This window comes from Mesocricetus auratus, unplaced genomic scaffold (genome assembly GCF_017639785.1).
Source record: "Mesocricetus auratus isolate SY011 unplaced genomic scaffold, BCM_Maur_2.0 Super-Scaffold_100676, whole genome shotgun sequence".
Classification (NCBI taxonomy): Eukaryota; Metazoa; Chordata; class Mammalia; order Rodentia; family Cricetidae; genus Mesocricetus; species Mesocricetus auratus.
In genome coordinates, this window is record NW_024429266.1 from 174,298,167 (window position 1) to 174,322,182 (window position 24,016).

At 48.5% G+C, this 24,016-nt stretch overlaps 1 protein-coding gene across 9 annotated transcripts in view; it reads right to left on the reverse strand.

Moving 5' to 3' along the window:
• The window catches only part of Atp2b2 (ATPase plasma membrane Ca2+ transporting 2), a 295,835-nt gene that overhangs the window by 177,209 nt on the left and 94,610 nt on the right, over positions 1-24,016 (reverse strand). For 8 of the 9 annotated variants that reach the window (XM_013110372.2, XM_013110370.2, XM_040738220.1 and 5 more), the window contains exon 3: positions 4,694-4,788. The exons of the other annotated variant lie outside the window; for it this stretch is intronic. The gene's annotated coding sequence lies outside the window, so the exon portion shown is untranslated. The remainder of the gene's footprint in view (positions 1-4,693; positions 4,789-24,016) is intronic. 9 annotated transcript variants of the gene reach the window in all.

Genomic DNA, 24,016 nt, shown 5'->3' on the forward strand with positions numbered 1-24,016 from the left:
TGTTTCATTTTACAGCTTACGGTCCATCATGAAGGGAAGTCAGGGCAAGAGCTCAAGGAGGCAACCCGGAGGCAGGAACTGAACCAGAGGCCCTGGAGAAGCGCTGCTTACTGGCTAGTTCCTTGCAACTTCCTCTGATTGCTTTCTTATACAACCCCAAACCACCTGCTTGGGGGTGGCACCACCCACTGTGGGATGGGCCCTCCCACACCAACCATTAGTCAAGAAAATGCCCTCACAGACTTGGCTACAGGTCAATCTGAAGGAACATTTTCTCAATTGAGATTCCTTCTTCCCAGATGGTCATAGCTGTCTCAAGTCAAAGTCACAAAAACTAGGTCCTGAGGTTTGGCAGCAACCGCTTCACCAGCCCCTCAACAGCCCCTTTTTGCTCCCTTTCCTCAGCAAGTACCAAGCACTGCTGTAGATTAGGGCACTGTGGGTACAGAGACAAGAGAGACCTGGACCCTGTGTTTGGTCTCATGGTATCCGTGCAGCTCACGAATTAGTTTTTGTTTGTACTCAGATAGGTTAGACTCATTCTTCTGGGTCACACAGCCAGGAGGAAACAGGTTAAACATTCCAACTCAGACCTCTTTGAGGCTAACACCCAGTCTTTCCAGTCACTCCATGACTCCTTGGGGCATTCCCAGTCCTCTGGAAGGGTGCTTGCAGTCAAGTCTGAGGATCTAAGTTCATTCTCTGTGTGCTGGTTGGTTTTGTTAACTCTGTTTGACACAACTGGAGCCATTGAGGAAGAAGGAATCTCTCAATTGAGAAAATGTCTCATTAGATTGGCTTGTAGACAAGTCCCTGAATGAAATGTAACAGAGGGATATCTGTAGAGCTGTGGGGTGTGGGGGGATGGAGGAATGGCTTTTCACAGGATGCAAGTGATCTGGGGCATGTTCCCAGGAGATAGGGCATGAGGAACTGAAGCAAGGCTGTCTATCCTCTAGTGACTTACTATGGTGCAGAGAGGGAGAGTAGTGACACCCAGAGAGAGGTGCACGGGGTGACTTAACCAGAAAATGCCTCAGCTGTGAACCACCGCTGTCCTTGGAAAGGAAGTCTGTCCTAGCAGTTGACCTGGAGGACACTGAGAAATGACCAGTGAATTAGGAAACTTCTAGCACTGGGCAGGGCTGTGGAGGAGCCATTGGTTTGTTCTCACAGTAAGACCCACAAGTTCTATGACTCTTGGCCAGCAGAGAAATGCCAAGCCTGCCTTTGGTTCTCCTGAGCTGTGGTGAGGGCCACATGTGGGATGAGGAGCCCCAGAGCAGCAATACATGGCTGTGATGGCTAATACTGTCAACCTGATGGGATCTAGACTCACCTAGAGCCAGCCCTGTGGGTGTGTCTGTGAGGGAGCTCCAGGCTGGGTTACCTGAGGTGGGAAGACCTACTCTAACTGTGAGGTGATGCCATTCCATGGGTCTGGACCCTACACTGAAGGAAAACAGAAAGCAAGCTGAGCGCCGGCATTCACTGCTCTCTGCCTCTTGACTGGCACACAACAGGACCAACTGCCCCACGCTCCAGCCGCCATGAATTCCCTGCCACGATGAACTGTGCCCTGGAATTATGAGACCAAACAAACCTTCCTTCCCTTCAGCTGCATTTGTCAGCCCTAGGCCAGTGCTGTGTTTTCTCTGGCACACCGTTGTGTATACGATGTCTGCTCAGCACTCAGAAACTCCTGAGGTAGGGGATGCTGTGCCCAGGCTGCAGAGGAGTTAAGGGAGGCCCCAAGAAGGCTCCACAGCCAGTATCCATGCCACATTATCCCTCTGTACAACCCCCAACATCCACCAAAGATGCATGAACAGGAGAAGAGCTCAGGGGACATTTCCAAGGTGTTGGCAGGGAGGAAACCAAGGACCAGAGAGAGGAGAGTACCTACAGGATACTGAGCCCTGTCCAAGGCTCTTTACAGACATCCCTCATTTGGGAGATAGGAACCAGGTCTGTGTGGCCACTGAGAAACTAGGGCTGGGAAAGTGACAAGAGATCCCCAAAGTCATAAACGAATTCATGGCCACTGTTATAATGCGACTGGGGATTAACTTGTGTCTTCTGAACATCCATGTTGGAGCTCTAATCCTCAGGAATCTGTGGATGTGGCCTCACTTGGAAATATGGTCGTAACAGTTTTAACGGAGTTAAAATGAGGCCATAAGGCCCTGGCTGGGTGTGACCGAGCATTCTCATGAGGCGGGATCTTTGGACACAGTGGGAAGAAGGGGTGACGGCAGGGGATGGCAGACGCATCTACTAGTGTGTGGAGGTCAGAGGACAACTCTGTGGAGTCGGCTCTTTCCTTCTACCACGTGGGTTCTGGGGATTGACTAAGGTCATCGGGGTTGCATTGCAAGCATTTTACCTGCTGAGCCATCTTGCTGGTCCCAGCATTTTTTTTCTAATTGCACCTCAACTGAATAGATACAGGCTTTCCTCTTGTTATTTCCTGAACTACGCTACAGCTTTTACATGGTGCCAATGCTGCATTAGGCTTTGAAAGTCAGAGAGAAATGGCTTAAGGGTGTGGGAAGATGCAGTTGGGCTATGAGCCAATGACGCAGCATGCTATGTTAGGGACCGAGGCATCCACTGGTCCCTGGTGCATACTGAGGTACAAGGTATTGCTGATACTTTAAGGAGAACTGAATTCTTTCTGTCTGATTTTTGACACAAGGTAGCCCAGGATGGCCTCCTGAATATCACGATTACAGCTGTAGGCCTCCACACCTGGCTAATATGTGCTTGAATCTGGTTTTGACTCAGAGCTATCATTTTAGTTTTGAGTCATTGAATGCATCCTTGGTTTCTGCTCCTATTTTTCTGCTAATTTTGGGCATATTACATTTTAAGAATCGTTCCATATGATCTGCTTAATACACGGTTCAGATGTGGAAATCTGTCAATTAAATGTTTTTATGTGGAAGGAGACACCTGTGGTTTCTATCGTGATAGGCTATGGTGGTTCCAGTAACGGTTTGGCACAGGCTTGGAATGGTACAGCTCTCCAACTCTCTCTCTCTCTCTCTCTCTCTCTCTCTCTCTCTCTCTCTCTCTCTCTCTCTCTCTGGGGTTGTGACTTCCGTTTGGGAGGAAGGGACACAGGATCCTCCTGTGGGGGGCCCTTTGCTCTGATCCTGAGCAGTGAGGAGGCTCACAGGATGACAGATCAACCCCACTTCTCCAGTTCTCAGAGCTTCTGAGGTGGGGGAGCTCTGGAACCTTCTGGAACATGATTATGAGCATTCAGGACACTGTGAGAATACTGGTTAAACTTAGACTTGGCCAGACTGATAGTTCCGACCTCTACTCCAAACCTGGACTGACTCCTACTTCCAGACATGAGCATGGGAAGCCTTGTGACACACTGGGGCCCATGTCACCTCCTCCATCTGTGGCTGGCCCATCAGTGGCTATCTGACCTCTTTCCTTGCTCATGCCTACACCTGAAACTGATGGGATTAGATGACCATGTGTCTGCTCTGACTCATCAGTTGCCTGGTGTTTAAGAGATTAAGCAAATATGTGAGCAATTACAGAATATATTTGGAAATAATCTGGTTAGTCCCCCAAGTGCTTTGCCGAGAAACCAAATTTCAAGAGGGTGATGCTGAGGACAGGAGAGAGGGCACACAAGAGACGCCCACTCTGACAGGAAGTTCAGGGGTGGTGACTGGGCTCGGCAGAGGATGTTGTCATGGAACAGAAGCTGGATCTGAGGCCAGAGACGGAGCAGCATCAGCTCTGGATTCATGGGGAACAAACCTCAAGGTTTATACATTACACATGGACACAGTAAAGCAAAATCAGGGGCCCAAAAGAAGGCTTGCACAGCACAGAAGAGGCAAGTCACTCCCTGGGGACCCCCAAAAAGCTTCTATTGTGTTGGCTTTGCCTAATGGCAGCCTGACCCAAGAGAGTGGGCTGTCTCTCTAATGAGCATAGATTAGGCACCTGGCATGACCAAACACTCAACATATGTAGACTGGGTACTTGGTGTGTCCCAGCCATTCTGCCCAGTACTTTGCAGGACACATTTGCCTGACTGTCACAAAATGTCCCTGTTGTCCCCAAATTACAAATGAAGGAACCGAGACCCATAGAGGCAACCTCAGTTTCTGAACCAATATTCTGAACCCAGATCTGAGTCCGGGCCCCACATATGCCATTGCCACCTGGCTGGATGGTACTGTTCCCTGTCAGCTCTCGGCACCTGTCACAGCAAGCTTGCCTGAGCCCCGCCTCTGAAGCTCCATGTCAACCTAGGAGCCAGGGCAGCTGTCTGTCTGCCCTCCCAAGGCAAACGCAGTGTTGGATCCACATGGATCACCAGCACCAGGAATGACAAGAACAGGCCCAGGACTGAAACCAGGTCAGTCATGTGACAGACGAGAAGCTGATGTGCACTCACTGCTGCACCCCTATTCAATGTCAAAGAGATTCTGGGAATTATAACTGATACACGAGTCCCCAACTGGGTGACAGAGGAAGGCGGCTGCTCTCAAACACACTTCATTCCTTCCCAATGGGCCCTCCACTAGTACCCTCTCTCTGTGCACGTATACACACCCATACCATCTTCCCCTCTCTCTGTGCACACACACACACACCCGTACCATCTTTCTTCTCACATTGCACTTTATCGATCATAAGAACCCCGTCTTCAACTCACCCCTCCACGTCTTCTGGTCACATCAGGGGTGTCAGGGGTTGTACAATGGGGCCCATGTCTTGTTGGCTCTGGGGACTGTGTGACCAAGTTCAGCTCTGGAAATGGGGAGAGATGGTCATGGTTAGAACAGGGTGACCAGTGTTGGATGAAGATGGAGGTGGAAGCAAGTTGCTCCTTCTCTCTTGGCTACCCCAGAGGCACTCAGACCATCTGCTCCTCAAGGCTGCCTTATGGACCTCACCCTTCCCAGCTGCCAAGCTCATCAAAGGGGAGCAAGTCCACCAGTTGGCAGTGACTGAGGGATATCTCCCCGTCTGTGGCTGGCATGGGCTGTGAGATGTGGTGAAATGGTCATAGTGTGTACTCTGGAGAGAGGAGGAAGGGGAGGGGGAGAGGGAGAGGAAGCCCTTCTTCCATAAGGAACCAACCTATATCTATCTATCTATCTATCTATCTATCTATCTATCTATCTATCTATCTATCTATCTATCATCTCTCTCTCTCTCTCTCTCTCTCTCATCTATCCATCCATTTATTTGCCACTTTTTACTTTGAGGTAGTCATCACTTCAGGGGAGTTGGCAAAGAAATACACGGATTGGCCCTGTGCCCACGCCTCTAGCCACATCTGAAGTTCACATCTTGCCTTACCACAGCTTACCATGAAAACCAGGTGAGTGACCTTAGACACTTCTTAAAGCTTACTCTATGACAACAGCTGCACAATACGCTTGTGTATGAATTCATCTCATCAACACCACAGCCAAAGCACAAAACTGCCCCACACCACAAGACCTCCTTGGTTCCGCCTCTACAGTCACCCTGCTCCATCTCCTTCTCATCCTGCCCTGGCTGTAGAATACTCTTCAACAGTGATTTGAGGTACATAAAGCCGGGCGCTAGGTGAACTCTGTGAAACTAGGCTTTTTGTTTCACTCAGGATGATTCTCTGGAGACTGATTTAGATTTTAATGTATGCATTTTGTATGTGGTGTATGTGTGTGTGTTTGTGCTTGTACGTGTGTGCTTACATGTGTGCGTGTGTGCACATGCATGCACACGAGAGCATGTGTGCAGAGGCCAGAGAGGAATATCCGGTTCTATCACTTCCTACCTTATTCCCTTGACCCAGTCTCTCACTCAATATGGAGCTGGGTTGACAGCCCCAACATTTGTTCTGCCTCCACCTTCCTCAGGGCTGAGTTACAGGTAAGCATGTAACCGTGCTTAGTTTTTAATATGGGTACAGGGGATTTGACTTGAGGTCCTCATGCTTACACAATAAGCCCTCTCCCTTGCTCTGTGGTCTAGGCTTTGCATGGTTCAGTGGTTGACTGTGAATGGGTGTGCCACAATTTAGCCATTTCCTGTGTAAGGCTATCCAGGTTGTTATTCCACATTGGAGAAATCATGAATAATAACACACTGCCATGAAAAAATTGGGTTAGGTGTTTTACGTGCAGGTCAGTCAACACACATTTCCATTTATTTGTGGTAAGTGCTCTGAAGTACCGGTGATGGGTCAGATGGTGGAGTTGCAGTTTTGAATGCAATCTCTAAACCATCCTATAGAGTGGCTGTCCTGTGTTACATTCCTAAGTGGATGTCTGAGTGACCCAGCCTTCTGCTATTTTCATCAGACTCTACTGGTGTCATCATTTTCCAGGTCAGCCATCCTGATGGAGTGTGCTGCCATTGGCTGTGGTTTTCATCTGCATTTGCCTAGTGGCCAGTCATGCTGGGCATCTTCTTATACACACTTTGCTGACTGAACATCATCTTCAGAGAAGTGTCTCCTTGCATTTTGTTTAGTATCTAATTGACTTGATTGATTGATTGAAAAAGTCTTACATTTATTTTGAGTGTTGAGTGCCATGTGAAGGTCATAGGCAACTTGAGCGAGGCAACTGGATCCTAGAGATCAAACTCAGGTCCTTGATGGCCCTGGTACTTTTTAACTGTTAGGTTTTGTGTTTATGTTTTGTGCATTAGAAATTCATCATCTGATTATGGATGCCATTTCTCTCCAATACTGTCTAAATTTCAGCTTTCAATAGTTTATGTGTTGCTTTAGAGTAGATTGTGTAGGGTTCATACTACTTGGGATTTGTTGAGATTCATGGCTCTTCAAAGGTGTGTGTGTGTGTGTGTGTCAATTGGGGGCATTTTCAGCCATTAATTATTCAAATACCAATACTTTGCAAGAGCCTTGTTAATTGTCCCACAGGGCCCTAAGTCTCTGTGGACTTTCTTTTCCCTGACATTTTCTCTTTTTCTGTTTAAATCAGGCAATTTCCATCGTTCTGTACTCCAATTTAATGATTTTTTCTGCAGTCTTTTCTTGTCTGCTATATAGCACATACACTGAGGGTGATTTTTTCCAGGAACACTTTCCAGTTCTAAAATTTCCATTTGATTTCTATTCTTTTCTGACAATTTAAAAGTTTGATTCCAGTGGTCAGAGCAGTTCCACGAACTGTTTATACTGGCTACTGTGAAATCCGTGTCAGTTGTTTCTAATATCTCTGCCATCTGGGTTGGCATTTGTCAGTGGCCCTTTTCCTCCGAGCCAGACTTCTTCCTGGTGCTTCTGATATGAATGATTTTCCCTGGAAACCTATCACATCATGAGACTCATTCAAACCTTCCATCTCAGCTGGCTTTCTCTGCCCTATTCCAGCAGATGCAGGGAGACCACATCCACCTTTTCTGGTCAGCCTCTACCAGTTGGGATGGGGTCCTTGCTGATGGTGAGTAGGGTTAGAGATCCCTCTAGTTGGAAAGTTGGAGTCCTTACAGACCCCCTGCACTTTATTCTGGTGCCACAGGAACTGAAAAGGGGTCAAGTGCTGTCTCCCTCAACCCCCATCATGGAGCTGACAGTCCTGGTCCCTGTCTTCCCTGACACCACCTGAATGAAGCGTGTCTGTGTGTGTGTGTGTGTGTGTGTGTGTGTGTGTGTGTGATGATTTTGACCTTCCTCCTTATAGCTCATCCTTATAGCCCACTGATGGTGGAGATCCCATCCCCCACTCCATGTTTCTTGGTGATTGGCTGGTGGCAGAGTAGCCAGCCTCTGGAGTAAGTGCTTGAGCTTTGCATTCTGTAAGGCAGATGGGCTGTTGGGTGTGGCTATTGCCAGGGCCTCAATTCCAGCTTCCTCAGTTCTGGCTTTGTGATAAACTTGGCCATGGAAAGACCAGAGTTTCCACTGTGGAATCTTGGGGTCTTGTCCACTCCTGGCCAGTATGTGCTCCTCCTTCACCTATACTGAATGGCAGGGGCTTTCATCTGTCCTCAGTGAGAGGATTGTGGGTAGTGAGTGCCTCCATGCCAGCCTGGATGCAGAAGACTTTAAACACGGGCTTCCATCTGCATAAACTTTTCCAGAATTTTCTTCATGTTGTGTGTGTGTGTGTGTGTGTGTTTGTGTGTGTGTGTGTGTCCCTCTAGCCTGGACTGACCTAGTGGAAGCTGGACTTCAACTGGTGACAGTCCATCTGCATCAGCCTCCCCAGTGCTGAGATTACAGGCATGTCCACCACACTCCAGCTCATCTTAACACTATTAATCCAATCTGATGATATGATGCTTGGTGGCTTGGAGCAAACCCACAAAGTTGCAGACTTGGTGAATACTAGAAACCCAGAAACCCAGATTGGAATCATTTTCAGGGGCTCAAGGCCCAGTCCTGCTAGGTCTCTGTAGGGAGCATGGGGACCCAGGCAATGCTGACCCTCCTTGCCTTGCGCAGTGAGGCTACACATTATGAAAATCCTTGCAGAAGCCCAGCCATGCTGCGTCCTAAGTATAAAACTGTGAACTAGACAAATCTTTATTTATACCTTACCGACTCCAACAGAAAACAGGCCCCATGCCCAGATCAATACAGTCCCTACTGACCACATGCAGATCATGTGACTTTAGCCCTATGTATTTCTAGAGTTCTGCACCCAAGATCTGCTCCATGTTGTCTATTTCCGCCCCCTAAGTCCATGTGCTGCTTAACTTCATTGTCAACTTGACCAGACTTAGAATCACCTAGGGACAGGACTCTGGGGTTTTCTGTAGGACTTTCCCATAAAGGATTAATGGAAGACACATCAAGTGCCACTATGAATGTGGACGACACCACCCCATTGGCTGGGGTCCCAAACGAATACAAAGGAGGAAGTGAGTAGGTGCAATGTGACAGCTGTCTCTTTCTGTGACACCTTTCCTCCAATTGTGAATTGGATCCCTAAACAATGCTTCCTTCTTTAGTTGCCTTTGTTGGGTGTTCTGTCACAGCAACAGAAAGGTAACTGGTGTGGCTGTTGATTCTTAAAGTGTGTTTCGTGTCCTGGGAGAGCTCCCAAAGCCTCTCAGAGGTCCCAGACCAAACAATTCCCAGAGTGACTGTCTCAGTCAGGGTTTCTATTGCTGCAAAGAAACACCATGACCAAAGAATAATGGGGAGGAAAGGGTTTATTCTGCTTACACCTCCACAGCACTGTTCATCACTGAAGGACGTCAGGGCAGGAGCTGAAACAGGCAGGATTCTGGAGGCAGGAGCTGATGCAGAGGTCATGGAGGGTGCCACTTACTGGCGTGTTTCCCATGACTGGCTCAGCCTGCTTCCTTATAGAACCCAGGACCACCAGCCTAGGGATGGCGCCACCCACAACAGCTGGGGCCCTCCCCCATCAATCACTAATTGAGAAAATGCCATATAGTTGGATCTCAAAGAGGCATGTCCTCAGCCGAGGCTCCTTCCTCTCTGATGACTCTAGCTTGTGTCAAGTTGACAAACAAAACTAGCCAGTACAGTGACACAAACAAACATACTGGGTGCCATTTTCATTGACAACGGTTGAGCAGCAGTGTTGAATGAAAATCCTTTAGCACAAAGCCACAGTGGGCAGTGTGTATTAGGCCCACTGTATTTTTCACTGTCACACATGTGAGTGTCCTGGACACAGCAGTAAGAATGGTTGGTTTATGAACTTTGCACACTTGAGAACACAGTGGGTGACATATAGTACTTGCCTCTGGTGGCTGAGGGAGGAAAGCATATGTTTAGTGCCTCACATTACCTGCTGATGTAGCCACTGTTTTCATGGAAGGCCATTTAAAGGTGAATAATTGGCAAGTTAAATAGCTAAGATGGCTGTTTAACTTGGGAGTGTGGCTGGCAGCTTCTTCAAAATGTACCCAGTGTAAGAAAGCAATGGAGAGCCCTGGCTATCCAAGATAAGGATCTAAACTTGCAAAATGAAAAACTTTGGGAAAACTTGTGCCTGCCACTGTGAGCTTGATGGCTGCCCAGTCCTGAAGATGTTTCTCTTAGGAGGCCAGTGGTCAGGCAACAGGCATGACTTTTAAAAACTGAGACTATATGAGTATACGACTCAATGAACAAGGTATGATGTTACAAGACAGCATGGGCAAAGGAGTCATCAGGTGATGAGTCACCTGGTGGGATGGCTCAGTGGGTAATGACACTTGATGCTTAGTCTGGTGATCTGGGTTTGACTCCCGGAGCCTACATAGAGGTGGAAGGAAAGAACCAAGTTCACAAAATTGTCCTTTAATTTCTACATGTGTGCAGTGGCTCTCATGCCCACACACCACACTCACATGGGGCATGTGCTCATTAACACCTTCATAGAGGAGGGATTCATTAAGAGGTAAGACAAATGGGTGACTCATAGTAAACTGTAACTCCAGTTGTAGGGGACACAACACCCTCTTCTGGCCTCTGTGGGCATTGTGCTCATGTGTATAAATCCACACACAGATGTACATATGATTAAAAGTAGAAAAGAAATCCTTAAAGCCAGTGTCCACCTGAAACCTGAAACCCAAAATTCTCTCTAAATGGAAATTACAGTAGTTTCCCCCAAAACTTTTAGATTTTGAGTTTCTGATGGTCACACTGAGGTGCTCAGCCAGTAAAGGCTATGTGCATTCTGAAGCCAGGAAATCTCTAACCTTGGACTGTGTCTGATTCCAAAACCTTGGAGAAGGGTGCTCAGTGTGCATGATGGCCTCAGTTCCTTCACTGAACCTCGCTTTGATGATGCTGTCTGCTGGGCAGGGGGCTGAATCATCTTCCTCCCAAACTCAGATGAGCATAAACACCAAGACTTCAGAATGTGGTTATATTTGGAAAATGTTTTCTAAAAACAATATTTATTTATGTACATTTGTGTTTGAGTGTCTGATGAGTGAGTGTGAGCCTGTAAAAAATACAGCACACATGAGGAGGTCAGGAGACAACTTTTGGGGAGACGGCTCTTACCTTCTACGATGTCTTTTGAGTCAGGGTCACTTTGTTTCTGCTGTTGCACTGTATACCTGAGCATCTATCCTATTCTCCTATCTTCATTCACCCCACCCCCACCTCATCACATGAATGCTAGGACCACAGGAACATACCAGCACTTCTTATACTCCAGGCATTGACCACAGGAACACACTAGCCCATCCGTCTTATACTCCAGTTATTAACCACAGGAACACACCAGCACTTCTTATACTCCAGGCATTGACCACAGGTTCACACTACTGATTCTTACACTGTGGGCATCAACCCCAGGAAGTTAGGCCTGTGTGAGTAGCATCTTTATCTGCTGAACTCTTTCTCTGGCCTCCAGTTTGATATCTGAGCCACAGTCTCACTATGTAGATAACGCTAGCCTTGAACCCTCCTACCTCAGCCTGTTGAGATCACAGGCATGTGCATGCAGTGGGCACAACAATGCTCTTAAAGAAACAATTAAGTACAACAAGGGGCAAGCTAAAGCAAAAAACATAGAAAACAAAGCTAAGTCAGATTTCAGCTTGCAAGATACCTCTTAGTGTGTGCACTGTCTAGAAAGAAGACATGATGATTTAAAAAAAACATGGAGTCCCTCCAGATGCTAACACTAGTAAGGCAAAGGTTTTGTTTGGTTCTACCGTAATGCCTCTGATTCTCTATATTCTGCAGTAAATATAGCATCTAGGAAAACTCATTTGCACACAGTACTTCTGTGCTGGGAAACCAGACATACAGCCCTTGCTCTGTGAATGGGGTTGCCTTCCATGTCCATGTCCTAGTCACCACAGTGAATAGTGCCTGGGAGCTGAAGTTAAGGGTCCAGCAGGAGGATGCCCCTTTTCCTATCCTGTCCCAGATCGTGCTCCCCAGGGACCTTCACCTCCAAGCCCCTCTGTCTAGCCTGAGACCTCAGGTGGAAGCAAGGAGCTGGCTGGGTCTCAGGTCCCTGGTAGTGGGTGTCAGCCACCGGTCTCGCCACCTACTGGGCCCACTTGGACTAATAGCTTCTGTACCTTGGACAGCTCCATTCCACAGGCCCGGGGACCATCCCATTTCAGAAAAAGCTGCTCCCTCAAAGCCCTCACTGCACCTGCTTCTTCTCCCTGAGGCTGACTTTCCAAGATTGATGATGGCTTGCCTGACCTAGTCTATGAGTGGGGAGACTGAGACCCTTCAGAAGGCTGCATACCCCACAGTGCACAGAGAGACCCAAGCCAGGACTGAAGCTGAGTCTGTAGGCTCCTACACCATGCAATGCATGCTGGCCCAAGCCCCAGACCCACTGTCCCCGTCTGTGAGCCCTATTCTCTTCTGAAACATCTCTCTTGAGTTGAAAATATCCCCTGAGCCATCTGCTGCACACCAACTCAGAGGCAGAAATGGTGCCTGCTCTGGGGATTGAACACCCCAGCACTCTGCATGGCTGGGGCTGGGTGATCTACATGTGGGAGAGGAGAGAGGCTAGGCTCAGTGATGGGGGCTGAGCACCCTGGGCACAGCTCTCACCGCAGATGTTGGGAACTCACAGCCTTGGATTCTGGAAATGACTGCTATTAGGCTTCCCGGCCTTGGGCAAGATGTCATTTTCCCACTAGAAGCCTCTGAGTCTTTCAGATCTGCTGAAGTCACATTGTATGGCTGTGTGTCATGGGGATAGAGGAGCTGACTGAACATTCCTAGGAACTTCCTGGTTTGACAACAACTCATGGGAAGAGAGAAGTCATAAGACCTGGCTGTCCTGGGGTCACCCCACTCCCAGCACCCCACCAACACTAAGGAGAGCACCATTCCATTATCAGTGAGACCTGGAGATTCACACCTTCTTAAGCATTCTTGGGCCTGCTGCTGTTTCCCTCATTTAACAGAAAAGGAAGATCAGAGAGGGAGTGTGAGTAGCCTGAGGCCACACAGCTGGCCCAGGCTCGTGCTCCCAATCAACTGTTTCATGGAACTTCTGAATGCTTGTTCTTAGGGAAGCTACAGACATGGACTTTGCACACACCTCCCGGGGAAGCTGAAGCCCCCTGTAAGATTAAAACCCTCTTGTGCTGAAGCTGCGAAAGAATCAACCCAGGAAGCACATTCAGGTGTGGCATTGGCAGGGTGTGTTTCTGGCTCTATAAAACAAAAGGATCACCTTAGCAGGAAGGCTGGGAAAGTTAGTGTCCTCCATGTGTCTGACTTCTGCTTTGAAGGGAGGCCAGTCTCAGAGCTACCCTGAAGTCATATGTCCTGGGACCAATGGCTCCTTTTTGATAAGTGATGGGGTTGAACAAGGCAGCCACATTGTCCTCAGTGTTCCAGCCCTTCCCCATGTTCCTGGAGGGACCATGCAAGCTGGACACCCAGGATTCCATTCCCTAGGCTCACAGCTGTATCCTAGTTCCTGTCACTCTGTAGGACCACATTATCCTGCAGATGGCGAGGGAACTCCAAGGAGCTGGTTCCATGAGTGCCCATTCTGTATCATACTGGGCGAAGACTCCACAGGGCACCAAACATCAAGTGCTTAGTGTACACCAAGGACAGCTCTCCGAGACTGTGCCATTTGGGGAGATGGCTCAGTCTATAAAATACGGGCCATGCACGCATGAGAACCAGAGTTTGTTCCCCAGCATCCACATTCTAAAAAGGCCTGGCATGGTAACATGTACTTGTAATGTTAGTGCTGAGGTGGCAGGGCCAGGAGAATTCTGGAACTTACTGACCAATCGACCAATCAGTCTATCTGAACCAGCAAGTTCCAGACTCAGCAAGAGACCCTGTCTCAAAAATAAAGATGGAGAGTGATTGATAAAGACACCTGACATCAACACCTGGCTTCCATATGTACGTACACACACACACACACACACACACACACACACCTTATAGCAGTGTGGAACTGGGACAGAAACCAGCGATGTATGGTATGTGACCATAGAGCATCAGGCAGGATCCACTATACACTGATGTCTCCATCTCTCTTAGCGAGTACTACTTCCCAGCCCAGCCCTGCACCTATGGTGGGGGGTGTCAGGAACTGGTACATAAATGTTCCTCAGTGCTCCAGCCCTGCTCCATGTTCCTGGAAGAACCATGCAAGCTGGACACCCAGGATTCCATTCCTTAGGCTCACAGCTGTATCCTAGTTCCTCGGGTGGGAACACCTTGAGCTATGGGCTTATACTAGTGTCTCAGTGGGGTTTCTATTGCTGTGAAGAGACACCATGACCACAGTAACTCTTAGAAGGAAAATATTTAATTGTAGAGGCTCACTTACAGTTCAGAGGTTGACTATATTATCATCATAGCTGGGCCTGGCAGCATGCAGGCAGACATGGGGAGGTAGCTGAGAGTTAAATACCTTGTACAGGCAACAGGAGTTGGTCTGTCTCACTGGGTATGGCTTGAGCATGTATGGGACCTCAAAGCCCACCTCAACAGTGACACACTTCCTCCAACAAGGTCATATCTACTCCAACAAGGCCTTATCTCCTAATAGTGCCACTGCTTTTGGGGACAATTTTCTTTCAAACCACCACTGCTAGTTCTCACCATACACCAGCGTGCCAAGCTTCAAATGGCCACAGTGGTAAGTAATTGCTTGGTGACACATTTGTCCCTATCTGGCCTCACTTCCTCTCCCCTTCCAACCTTGCTTGGCCTTGCCTATGAACCCTAATGTCAAGATTGGTTTCTACAAAATATAGGCTGAAGACAAGACCAAAACTGGCTTCTGAGACATCTTGGTCTGAGACATGGAGGTGTCAGACTGTTCTCTTAGTAATCAGAAGTGGCTAATGACCAGAAGGATGGTTGTGAATCTAGTCCCACTTCACCTCAGAGGCTTTGCTTCAATCCTTACACACAATAGGAAGTAATAACTAAGGGCAAATGAGAGTGCTTAGGAGAAATGCTCATGGAGGAATATTAACCAGTCCACCCATACACACCTTCATTCTTTCATTCACGTAGCCAAAGGTGTTTAAAAGTTCTATTTTAATTATGTGTATATGTGTCTGTGTCTGCATTGGAGTGGTCTGAGTAAAGGTGCATTTGAGTACAGGTGCCCATAAGGCCAGAAAAGGATGTCTAGACTTCTCCTGTGGACCATGATCTGTCACCTAGGCGACTTTCAGAGACGGCCTTGGGACAGTAAGGTGGCACAGGTGGTGATGTTTTGCTTGCACAAATACAGTCTGTCTGAAGGTCAGAGGACAGAGCTGACCACCAGCTAACCATATAGGTCAGGAGGTCTGTACAGACAGACAGGAAGTGAGATGGCTGAGTGTAGAGAGGCTATAAGTGGGAAGAAACAGGACCCCACTCTCTTGTCTGCAGAGAGGCTAAGGAGGTAAAGGTGGCTTTGGCTTGCTCCTTCTTCTCTCTGACCTCTCAGCATTTTCCTCTATATCTGACTCTGGGTTTTTATTACTTAGACCCATTAAGAACTCCCTTTACAAGTGTATACTGTGACTAACCTGCGTGACCTATATCATGACAAGTGCAGGGCTGGGCATGAGAACATAATAAGCAGGGTAAAGCTTATATTTAGCATGCCATATTCCTTAGGTCAGAGGTAAACAACTGTGGAATGCAGATTAAAATTTATGTTCCGTTTTCCTCCCTCTCTTTTTCCCTTCTTTTTTGCCTCCCAACTCTGCTTCTTGCTAGGTGCTATGGAGTGCCCTTAGGATATATGGGTGACATAGATTCTGCTCGTGGAGCCTGGGAATGACAGGTAAGTGAAAAGCACAAAACAGCATGGAGAACTTCCAGCTCGGTGGTAAGGGCCCCCAGCAGCAGCTGATCCTGCTCAATAATCTGGAATTGAGAGAGGGATCCATGTGGTCCCAACAGCGGAAGTCACCAGCTCAAGGCACAACCTGGCTTTTCCCTAGCTGAGTCAAGTAAGCCTGTAAGAAAAGGTCAGGTTGCAAATTTCATATGTATTTCTAATACCCTGCTATGGTGTCACACAGTGTTAAAAGCCTCCAGACCTGGATGACAGTCACTTACACCCTAAGAGAAGTCAGTATGTCAGCCTGAGGGAGTCTTATGATTGGACAGTCACAGGAAACAGAAGCTTGGAAGACTGTGGACAGAGAGACCAGAGAGCAGAGAATAATAAAAGGCAAAGATGTCCACTATAATAGGAGGCCACATGACACAATTACATCTGAAGCCTTCACTGAGACTCACAGCAGACACCTTACTGGAGAGTCAAAACCATGCTGAAACATAAAATACTTCACTTTACTGTGGAATATATGTTTTCAATGCTCCCTGAGGCAAAGCTAACTGTTTTTTCTTCTTTATAACACAGAGACAAAACAGACCCTTAATTTATAGACCATTTTCTCTTTCAGGAAGTACATTTTTCTCCATGCAATGCTTTCCCCCTTTTCTATTTAAATTAGAAACAAATCTGTTTTGAATGTCAATCCCAGTTCCCTCTCCTCCCCTCCTCCCCTGCCCCCTACTGACTGACCATACATCCCCTTTCTGCTCCCCAGGGAGGGCGAGGCCTTCCATGGGGGATCTTCAAAGTCTGTCATATCATTTGGAGCAGGACCTAAGCCCTCCCCGGTGTGTCTAGGCTGAGAGAGTATCCCTCTATGTGGAGTGGGCTCTCAAAGTCCATTTGTACACTAGGGATAAATACTGATCCACTACCAGAGGCCCCATAGATTAACCAGACCTCCAAACTGACATCCTTGATCAGTCCTATGCTGGTTTCCCAGCTATCAGTCTGGGGTCCATGAGCAACCTCTTGTTCAGGTCAGCTGTTCTGTGGGTTTCTCCAGCCTGGTCTTGATCCCTTTGCTCATCACTCCTCCCTCTCTGCAACTGGATTCCAGAGTTCACCTCAGTGTTTAGCTGTGGGTATTTCCACACAATACTTTATGGGGAAAGGGCCAGTGAGATCTGAGGCGTGCAGGTTTCTTTCTTATCTTTTGATGATAAACTCTTGCCCCTTCCAGAACACATTCTTCCATTCCCATGGAATGTAACAAGAGCACGGTTCTGAGAAAGTCCAACTTTACAAAACCTACATTCAGACTTGGCATGTCCCTTTTCAGACTCCTTGGCTACCTAGCTGCTAGCATCATCTGCTCCTCTGATCACAGAAAGAGGCATTGCCACTCTCACATCTACAGAATCAGTCATAGAAGAGGTTTCGACAGTAGGAAGCCATGCTGGTGAGGTCACTGTGCTATCTTGGGGGCGGCATTCACAGCACTTTGGGAGACACAGATACCACAAGTCTCAGTCAGCAAGGCCTAGGGCTGTGCAGATAATCCAGGGAGTCTAGCTTGTTGACATGGAAGGCCCACCGTCCCTGTGACTGATGGGTACAGCCTGCTCAGGCACAAGAGGGCTGTGCAGGCTGCCCCTTCCTACCCTCCTTTGCTAATCATGTGAAAACACCGTCACCCAAATGACTGGAGCTTTGCCATTCCCTGCATGTAGTCACTCTGGACCCTGACTCTTGAGCCATGGATCCAGTGAGAACACCTGCTGAGGAGCATCGAGCAACTGGGGAAAGACAGAGCCCTCGTCAAAGCAGGCAACTTGGTTTCCAGTGTGGCCCGTCATTGACACATGCCTGTGACACCTTTGGCACACATTATGGGTGCAGTAGAGTAAGTGACAGAGGTGCCAGGCTCAGCATCAACCTTTCTGAAGACTGTCCTCAGCTGCAATCCCTTTCTCCTTGATGCTGAGTCCCAGGGCTTCGTAGCCCTGGAGAGCAATTCAGTTTCATGTAAAGACATTTTCCCAGGGTGGTGAGGTAGCTCAGCAGCTAAAGACACTTGCTGCCAAGCTGGAAAACTTGAGCTCCATCCCCTGGATACACATGGTGGAAGGAGATGACCCCATACCCACATATGCACACGGTGGCATGTAAACATCCCAGCCTCATGAATGCATACAGATACTAAATCAACTAATACACTTAGAAATAAACTTTCCTTTCTTTAAAATTCTTTTTATTATGTGTGTGTGTGTGTGCGCGCGCGCGTGCGCGTGTGCGAGCATGTGGCTGCATGCCATGGTGCACACATGGAGGTCAGAGGATAACTTGCAGGAGTCAGTTCTCCCTCCCACTGTCTATGTAGATCCTGGGGATCAAACTCAGGTCGTCAGTCTTAGTGGCGCATGCCTGTACCCACTGAGCCATCTCCTTAGCCCCCTTTTCTGTTTCAGATATCAGCATTCAGCCCTCCCACCAGTCATTAGCTAAGAGCGACTCACGACTATTTTGTTCAAGAAAAGAATCAAATGTAACAAATTTACCTGTTCTGTTTCTTTTCAATTCCCGATGGTGCCTGGGCTGGCCAATGGAGAGATAAGGGTGCAGAGCTGCCTTTGGGGTATCAGGGCCATGCCACCCCAAACATGCCTTATTTTCCTCACCTGTTCAAGGCTGACTCTTGTCTCTGCCTGAGCTGCTGGGAGCAGAACAAGAGGTCTGAACAGGCCAGATGTCTGAGGCCTTGGGCAAATGGAAGTTGTTAACATGCATTGCTTTTTAACAATGGTAAAGGTTACATAAGAAAATGTGGCTGTGCCTATGGCAGCCTGGGTCCCAGCTTTTCTGTAAAAGTGATTTTGAACAATGTCAGAAGTTGCATAAGGCCCCTCCCGGCACCTGCCACGGGCTGGGTTCTGGCTTTCTGGGAGCTTGCCTGCAGCCGCAGCTCTGCAGCAGAGGAAGGAACACCCTTCCCACAGTCCGCCTCGGTGCCAGTGCCGGGTGACTCAGCTCATGGCAGGGGCGTGGGTGGGAAACCACTTAGGTAGCACCAGGGAATCTGACAGCTTTGCCCCATGGAGTTTGGTAAAGAATGGGTGAGGGGGGCCATGCTCCCCACTTTATGGTGATCTGAGCTTGGGAAAACAGCTTCATTAAGCTTCGTCCCTCAAAGGGGATGTGGCTAGATGCCAAGCTTGGGGAAGAGGTGACTGTCCTAGTTTGTTTTCTATTGCTGTGATAAATAGCATGACCAAAAGCAACTTGGGAAGGAGAGGGTTCATTTCATTGTATAACTTACAGCCCATCATGACGGGAAGGCAGGGCATGGTCTTGAGGCAGGAGTTGAAGCAGAGACCATGGAGGAATGGTGTTCACAGGCCTTTTTCCTTTCGTTTGCTCAGCTTCTTTCTAATGCCACCCAGGACTACCTGTCCAGGGGTGGTACCACCCAGGATGGACTGAGCATCATCACATCAATCATTAATCAAGAAAATGCTGCAGAGAATAGCTAATGTAATATAATAGAATCACCTTCTCAATTCAGGTTCCCTCTCCACAGATGACTCTAACTTGTGTCGAGTTAGAAAAACAACAACAAAAACCAGCTAACCAGCACAGGAGCCTTGTTGGGTTTTTCACTAAAGCAAGTTCTGTTTAGACTGAGGGGCCTCCTATCCAGTCCTTCCCAAATCAGATCCCAACACCAACATCCTGCAGAGCCTCCCACCCAGCCAGGTCTGCTCTCTGTGGGCAGACTATGAGACAGGATCTCAGGTATTATAGGCTAGCCTCAAATTCCATATATAGTCAAGGATGACCTTGAAACTCTGATCCTTCTGCTTCCACTCAAATAATCCTGAGGCGACAGTCTTGGAACACCATACTAATTTATGTGGTGCTGGGAATCAATCCCAGGGCTTTTAGCAAGCTAGGCAAACACACTTTTAGTGAAGCCACACCCACACCCCAGTCCTAAGCCACACCCCCAACCCAGTCCCAAGCCACACCCTCAACACAGTCCCGCTGAGCCCAGATAGCTGCTTTTCTGTTATGTTTCATTCCATCCTCAGAACCATCTGGACTTACCCCATCTTACAGATGGAGAAGCTGAGGTTGAGGTTGCCAAGGCTATGTATCAGAGCTGGAGTTTCAGCTCAGAGGTGTCTCCTGGATTCTAAAATGTGTCAGGAGGCCCCTCTGTGGTCTGGGGACATGTCTGGATGTCTATACTCAGGCAGCTGCTGGGGTCATTCACAGCTTGCTCTGAAGTGCCATGCTGGACAGCAGCTGGTGTTTAAAGGAGGCTGTGAGTGAGCGCAGCCTGTCTCCTTTGCAGATGGTCCTGTGAAGCAGACTTTAGCACAGTATTCAAGCTTGCAGGAGAGGAGCAAGGAAGTAGAGACTGAGCTGGTTCTCAAGGTCACAGCTCTCCAGGTCCTGTGTCCTTCAGCTCCCGTCTGTGCAATGGGGACATATTAGAATCTCACCCTCAGATGACGTCAGGGTTAAATGAGGTAACACAAGGGAAGTGTTTTAGAGACTGCAAAATGCCACTAGCATACTGAGGAGTATTATTACGGACTAAAATAGCTTAGTGGGGACGAGCAGGGGAGGTTCTGGATTCCATCCTAGACGTCTACAGAGTGCTTAGGCACTTTCTTCCCAGAACCCAACGTTTCAGAAATCAAGGACCAGGTCTGGCCTGCCTCAGTTTCCCCAGTGCCTAGCTCCAGGTATGACCCAGAGAAGGTCTCCCAAAATATTTGGGTTGATTATTTTGGATTAATTCAGGATCAAGGAAGGGGATGGAGGGAAAGATAATGGGACCAAGAGCTGGCAATGGCCTCGTGGGTGGGTGATTCTCTCACTGGGATCATTGAAAATGGCAAGGACAGTTTTAAGGGTCTTAACTTGGTGCTCCTTATGTCTGTCACCACTGAGTGGGTGAAGCTGAGGCCTGGGGTGGTGTTCAGAGCTGGGATGAGCCTTGGGCTCCTTTCCCTGTGTAGGTAGACTTGCTCAGGAAAGAGGGTCTGCTGCTTTAATTGGGTGTGGCTTCTTACAAGATGGAATTGGGCATTTATCAAGATAAGGGAAACTTTCCCTTGGGTAAATATCAACACTTCTGGGCCCGTTACTAAGGGCTTGAGCGGTTGCTAGGCTGCCAGCTGACCTCATGAAGGGCCATTGTTTGGTGCTCAATAAGCAGCCTTGAGTGACATTCCCCAGTTCCCAAATCCCAGGGGCCCCTGGGGTTCTGTGAAAAGAAGCAAGAGATTATAACTTAGCAGAGCAGTTGGTTGACAGAATCATGTTTGTTCCTGGGGTACTGTGGGTGTGGGGTGTAGTTTTTCAGAGAAAAGTACATAAAGATTTGAGTGCCAGCGAGAGGGCGAGCACCATGGCCACTGGTGACAGAGGTGCCCTGGGAATAAATAATTCACCCCAAGTCCAGCACCTGACCTTTTGTAAGCCCCTTGAACACATCACCTCACGACTTTCAAAGTGGCCAGAATAGGTGACTGATGTTCTTGGTGACCTCCTCACTCCACAGTGGGGGATGCTGGGGTTCACAGGGACCAGAATGCCCAAGGCCTCAAGACATTTTTGTCTTCTGGGTATGTCAGACTGAAGTGATGCTGCCTACAGGAGAATCCTACAACCAGGAACCCACTACCCCCAATCAGAGCTGACTTCCAACAAGAGGCAGATGGATGAGGTTCACAGAGTCTACACAGTGGAAACAGGGAAGGGATGCCCAGGTTAGGTCTTGAGTGGCCCAAGCCCATGGGTCAGAGGTTTGGTTCCTGGGGAGGAGGCACTAGTGGGTAGTGGTGAGAATTTAAGAGATGGGGCTGTATGGAAGGCCTTAGGTCAATGGGGGTACATCCTTGAAAGGGGCCATGGGGTCCTGGTCTCATCTTTGCTTTTGGCTGGAACTTGAGCTGTTTTTCTCTGCCATATGCTCCCAACAGGATGCACTGATACCCCACCACACCCCCAGGCCCCAAGGAAACTAAGTTAAGGAGAACCATCTGAGAACATGAGTCAAAACCATCCTTTTCTCTCCCAGTTGTTTGACTAATGGATGGAGCTGGGCACTCTCTGAGGAATAGGGGTCCCGGGAGCTGGGAATGGCTTCTCTCATGCTTCCATAAGAAGCAGCCCTGTCCTGATGGTGGCTTGCAATAACTTCTGACCTGGACCCATTGAGGCTGAGCCACTAGGCTTGTGCTCATTTTCTTCAGCCGCCATGGGAAAAGGATGTGCCATGGTTAGAAGTATGTAAGCCACCATCGCCCAGCTCCCGGAACTAAATGAAGAGGAGTTTGGGAGACAAAGGGTGTTGAGGCTGTAAAGCAAGTGACACAGACTGGGAAAGACCTCTGGGGCTGGGGTTTGGGGAGGTGACCATTGCATCAGGGTGCTAAGACGGACTGCAAAGGAGGGGGACCTGGATGTCACTTCTCTGCCCATCCTTCCTCACCCAGCCTCATCTGTCCTGGCCCTGACCTGGCTTCTCTCACAGGCTGTGGCAGGTACAGGCCAATTGCGTGGCAATCAGGAAGGTGTTCTATGCTCCACCAAGCAGCCCTGAGCCGTGGACCTGCTTTCCTTGTGGAGTGGTGAGGACAGCATGGGAGCACATACAAGGTGTGCAAACCCTGTCACCCCTTTCTCTAAGCCAGGCCAGGTCCTGTCTTCTGCTGTAGCTTCCTCTACTTCCAAGGGCTTTGTGCCTAGAAAAGCATTGCCACATGTAATGTGCATGGTGAATGCCTACTTGGGGGCTGCAGGACCCCCACCTGCTGTGGCTCCACAGCACCCCTGAAGGCCCAGACCCAAGTCTATCTCCTCTAGGCAGCCCAAAACTGGCTGTGCAGAATATGGGGAGTGATGTGGGGTGACCCTCAGGAGGGGATTTCTCTAGGAAGCTGGGATGGTTAATTTTGATAGGTAGGATCTAGAACAGCGGTTCTCAACCTTCCTTTAATACAGTTGCTCATAACATTATTTTGTTGCTACTTCATAACTGTAACTCTGTGAAATTGTCTTCTGCCACTGTCATGCATCGTAATGTAAATATTTGATATTCAGGACATATGATATGTGCCCCTTAAAGGATCGGAATCCACAGGTTGAGAACTGTTGATCTAGAATGACCTGGGAGACACACCTCTGGGCAAGCCTGTGAGGGTGTTTCCAGAGAGGTTTGACTGAGGATGGAAGGCATGCCCTGAGTGTGAGAGGCACCATGCCATGGGCTGAGGAGAAAGTGTCCTGAGCACTGTCTCTCCACTTCCCAACTACAGGTGCAATGTGACCATCCCATGCTCCTGTCATCATGCCTTCCCGCCAGGGTGGACTGTGTCCTGGAGCTGTGAGTCATAATAGGCCCTCCCCTAAGTTACTTTCATCAGGTATTTTACTGCAGCCATGACACAAGAAACTAATGCAGACACAAGGTGATAGGGTTGTATGGGAACAGTAAGCATGGCTTCTGTATTAGAGGAAGGGGCAGCATCTCCGAGCATGGCGTTTCAGGGCAGACTGGATAAATCTGGGGAGGAATCAGCGAGGGTGAACCTTTCAGGTTGCACTGTGTCTTGGCATGATGGAGAGACTGCAGGGAACACATAGTAGGTGTTCAGAAAACTATAAGGGATTGGAATGTTATCTCATTATTTATATCACTTCATAAAATATGTATTCTTTCCTATCTTACTAAAGAGACTTTCTCACTCACTGACCCTACCCCACAGAGGAGGTTCTTTACAGTGACACTTCGGGGAGAATACGCTTGTCCCACCCCCATTGCAGAGGAACAAAACTGAGGCCCGAAGAGGTGAAATAGCCTGTAGTCACACAGCGGAGGAGGCAAGATCTGAATGGAGGACTAGGTCATATTTTAGGCCTTGCATTCTCTACCAGGGCTCTAGGCTGCAAAGATGCTCATGTACCCAACTTGACTCAAGTTGTCCCATCATGAATCATGACTGGTCCTCAGGGATGATTGGTTCACTCTAGCCCTGGCTATTTCTGGCAGCCTAGGTCTGTATTCTGAGGTGCAGAGTAAGAGTGTGACTTAGGTTCAGGGTGGTCACTGCGGGCTCTGGAAGGCACAGTTTTAGAGACACAGAGATGCCGCCTATGTCACAGGTAGACAGAGCTGCTGCAGAGCCGGTAGACTCACCAGGACTTGGGAAAGGGACTCAGTGGAAGGTCAACCAGGACAGCTCTGCTGAGCTTCCTCAGCCCTTGAAGCTCTGAGCTGC